Here is a 4,624-nt window from a genome sequence, read left to right on the forward strand (position 1 = left end):
CCTTCAGCCCCCCAGTCCCACCCCTACCCTTTGTGCAAACGTGGGATCCAGAGCAGGTTCAGAGTCCCCACTCCAGAATCGAATAAAGGACCTTGGGAGGGAGAGAAGGTGCCGGCAATCCTGTCCTGGGGGACTTCCTAAGGAATTTGCTTCTTCCTAGCTAGGGCCAGCAGAAGCTGAGTTTTGCTGTGGAGTCCGGGCTGGTTCATATTTGTCCCCCTTCACAGCTGGCAGGATGCGGGTAGGTATGCATAGATCCGGAAGGGTGCCCGAGTGTGCGTCAGTGCAGGGCCTGCTTGACAGAGCTGCTGGGCTGGTTCTGCTGGGGACACATGCTACCTGGCCCCCCTCTACGCACACCTGTGACTCATCTCACTCAGTCCTCAGGGCAGAGTCCTCTTCTGCCCAGGAACAGGCTGGGGAGGACTTGGCTAGAAGGGCCTCTGTCCTGCTGGGAGATCTTTCCTCCTCACTCCACCCCAATAATGCCCTTTTGTCTCAGAATCTCCAAGGACATGTTTTCTCCATTTCTGGTCACCTGGGGGACTGAGTCTCCAGATTGGAAGAAGAGCACACCCCCTCCCCCTGCAGAGGGGCCTCCATGGCCCCTCTTCTGGCTCTGCCAACTACCTGACCTCCCCCTCTGGTTAGAGTCATCTTCTGCTCCCCCAGACTCCAACCCTGGGCAGGAACCATGGTTCACAGGAGACTGCCAATGTCCCAGCTCTTCCCCACATTCCTCTGGCCTGACCAGCTGGTGGGGGTGGAGGAAGGGGTGTTGGCAGCCAGAGAGTGAGATGGAGAAGCCAACTGCTTTGAAGGGGTTGTGGGGAGAGGGGAGCCCTGGAAGATTCTGGTAAGAAAGCTACATTCTGGCTGGGTGGGGATCAGGAGCTTTGGAATAATCCTCTTGCCTCGGTCCATCCTGCCACAGGGATTCTTCTTCTTTTTTTTAAGATTTATTTATTTATTTAAGGGGGGAGGGGCAGAGGGAGAGACTCTTTCAAGCCAACTTCCCCCTGAGCACGGAGCCCCAGGTGGGGCTCGATTTCAGGACCCTGAGATCATGACCTGAGCCAAAATCAAGATTCAGACACTTTTTTTTTTTTAAAGATTTTATTTATTTATTTGAGAGAGAGAATGAGAGAGAGAGAAAGAGAGCACATGAGAAGGGGAGGGTCAGAGGGAAAAGCAGACTCCCTGCTGAGCAGGGAGTCAGATGCAGGACTCATCCCATCCCGGGACTCCAGGATCATGACCTGAGCTGAAGGCAGTTGCTTAACCAACTGAGCCACCCAGGTGCCCCCAAGATTCAGACATTTAACCAACTGAGTCACCTGGGCGCCCCTGTCCCAGGGATTCTGCATGCTGAGCTCTGGCCACAGGCTTGGAATGGGGGTGGGATCAGGGTTGGAGGTAGGCTGTATTTTCCTTGTCCCGGCTTCTTTATCAAGTAGAATTTCTTTGAGGCCCTGAGATGGATGTTGAGGAGATGCTGAGGGCAGAGGGTCTCAGGGGGCCAGGAGTGGTTGTTAGGGGCTGGTGGTGGGGGGCTGTGGGTAGGGTGGAAGGCTCCCTCTGAGCTGCCCTTCCCCCACCAGCCACCTCCTCTCCTTGCACAAGCTGGATGGTAACATCCAGGTAGACCCCACTTGCCCTGGGGGCCTTGCCCATCCCCCAGCAAAGATGGCAGTGGTCCCTCACCTCCTCTGCCCTCTCCAGTCATCCTGTGCTGCGAGTGCTCCAGGCAGAGAGAAAACAAAGAGGAAGGAAAGAAGTCTCTAAGGCCCAGAGGATGCAGCAACTTGCCCAAGAACACATAGCTACTTAGTGGCACATCCAGATCCTTCCTCCCAGGCTGGCTTTTTGTACTCCCAGGGCCAGACAGATAGGAGATGGGCCACAAGTCTAGCAATTCAGAGCTCCCACTGCCCCTTCCCTCTCTCCTTCCCTCCCTGCGTCCCTTCCCTGATTAGTTCAAAGGCCAGCTTTCCGCTCCCCTGCTCCCCTTCCTGAGGAGTTGGAGCTTTATCTCTGAAGTCCAGAACTCTGGCCTTAAATCTGGCCAGAAGTCCCCACCCTCCTTTCCCACTGACCGCATGTCATCCCAAGTCTTGCTTGAGATGGACTCCTCCACAGGGGCCTGGGAAGCACAGACTTCCACTGAGGCACTGGGGCGTGCACAGGACAGTGTGTTCTCCAAAACAGGCCTTTTGTGAATGGAGGCCAGTGGGAGCAGAGGGAGTGAAGACAGTAAGGGAGGCCCAGGCCAGCACTGGGCTGTAAAGGGTGGGCAGGGTGTAGCCACACATCACTTCCAAGGCCATCAGCTGGGGAGTTTGTGGGTGGGTGTCATGGGACCTCCTCCCCTGGCTAAACCAGAGGAGGGGATTTGTTCTTCCTTCCTTTACAAAAAAAAAGTGTTGTTTTTTTTCTGTCCACCCCCCCTCCCCACCTGATTACAAAAGTAACAGATCTTTTTGTAAAGAAACTTAGAAAATGGAGAACCCCTTAATCTAAATTTCCGAGCTAGCTAAATGTCGGGGACAGGTTTTTATATATAATCTTTCAGATATTTTTTTTCTCTGCATATACAAAGAGGTATGTATTAATATCCAACACACAGGGAATTATAGGACGCATATGGTGGTAGAGTTTTGCTTTTCTCATTTATATCTTGGGCATTATTCAATGATGGGACATATGGGTTTTTCTTGTTCTTTTTGATGACCATGTGAGATTCCACCATCTGAATATGCCATCATTTCTTTTTTTTTTTTTAAGATTTTATTTATTCATTTGAGACACAGAGATACAGAGAGAGAGAGAGAGAGAAAGCATGAGCAGGGAGAGAGGCAGAGGGAGAGGGAGAAGCAGGCTCCTCGCTGAGCCTGGAGCCCGATGCGGGGCTCGATCCCAGGACCCTGGGATCATGACCTGAGCCGAAGGCAGACGCTTAACCATCTGAGCCACCCAGGAGCCCCTATGCCATCATTTCTTAATTAAATCCTCTGTTAAATCCACAGTGTGTCCACAGCGATGACCTCCTTGCACATACTTCTTAGGTATGTAATCACTGTGTCAAAGGGTATATGTATTTCACATTTTCATAGATGCTGCCAAAATGTGTGTGTAGAGATGGTTTGGGGGGCAGGAACTTTAATCCAGCCTTCTCATCCTCCATCCCCAGATTTCAAGGCCTCTTCAAGCCAAGGTCTGTGGGTGGGGGATAGACATTATAGTGCCCTTGCTTTCAGGGAGGTAAGAGAATCTCCAGCCACTTGGCAGAAGATTTGCAGGTGTGGGAGGGAGCTTGGGCTGATTTTCCTGGTCTGGGAATTGAACCGCTTGGGGGCTGCCTGGCTGATGGTGGAGGTGGGCAGATGGTGAGGACTCCCTAAGCACCCAGCTTCTCACAGACGTCAGGCAGAGTGGGCGAAACATCTCCGGAAATAAATCCCAGCACTCAGGGAGGGAGCGTGGCTGAGACACAGAGTGCATGCTCCGAAGGCAACATGGAGAGGAGCTCTTCAGTCTGAAGAAGGGCAGCTGAGACCCTGGACTTCCCCCAGGGTGATCCCCACTCTTCTAGCAAGGTCCCCCCACCAGCTGCTCTCGAGCATGGACTCCTGGAACAGGAAGCAGAAGCCCAAAGTATTAGATACCTCGGCCACTCTGGGCTGTGTGGGGTACCACTTCTCTGTTCATTCTGGGCCCTGGGCTAATCTTGGGTCCGTGCCCCTGCAGAATGGGGTGGGGAAGGCGGGAGGGCTTATCTCTTGAGCACCTCCCACACCCTCCTATGAAATCTGGTGAGCAGTTTGGTGGAGTTGTGCAGGGATGACAGCTGGGTTTTAAAGATTGCTGAGAGTGAGGTTTTGTGCTTTTGATTGTGTTTGTTTTTGCAAGATTATCCATTGCTTTCCATTCCAGAGGCTGACTCTTATCCTTAGGGAGTGAGACGGCAGAACTGCTTACTCACTCTCTGGAACTCTCCCAGGCTGACGTGGGGAGGGACAGAGCCACCCGTCTGACCAGGCAGCACCTCAGAAAGGACCCCACAATTGGCCTCAGTTTACACATCTGTAAAGTGAGGGGGTTGAGTAGACAATATTGGATCTTTTCTGGTTCACTTTCTATGGTTCTCAGTACAAGGTGGGCATGGGGAACTCCTTCATGATCTTTCTGCCTTCATTTTATCGCCCTCTGAAATTACCTTGTTTGTTTTGTTTTTAAGTTTGTTTGCTGTCTGCCTTCATCTCTAGGCTACCCATTCTAGGAGGACAGCCCTCATTCATTTTGTTCACCATGTATCCCTAGGACAGTAGTGGGCACACAGTAGGAGCTCATCTCATACCTGTGGAATGTGGGGTGTCCACTCAAGGGTTGGAGGGCTGGGTATCACCCCAGTGAAGAAGTGGTTTCCGTCTGTAAATAGTGACAGCAACCAGGAAAGAAGCTATCAAGCAAGGTTGGAGAGTTTATCTGGGAAGGCCTCTTGGAGGAAGTGAAGCAGATTTGGAACCCAAGTTAAATATTCTGATTAACAAGGGACTTGGAGGATCATGGGCTTCAGAGCATTTTCTTGCCTCTACCTACTGCTCAGGAGAAAAGATCTGAATCT

This window comes from Phoca vitulina, unplaced genomic scaffold (genome assembly GCF_004348235.1).
Source record: "Phoca vitulina isolate PV1807 unplaced genomic scaffold, GSC_HSeal_1.0 scaffold92, whole genome shotgun sequence".
Taxonomy (NCBI): domain Eukaryota; kingdom Metazoa; phylum Chordata; class Mammalia; order Carnivora; family Phocidae; genus Phoca; species Phoca vitulina.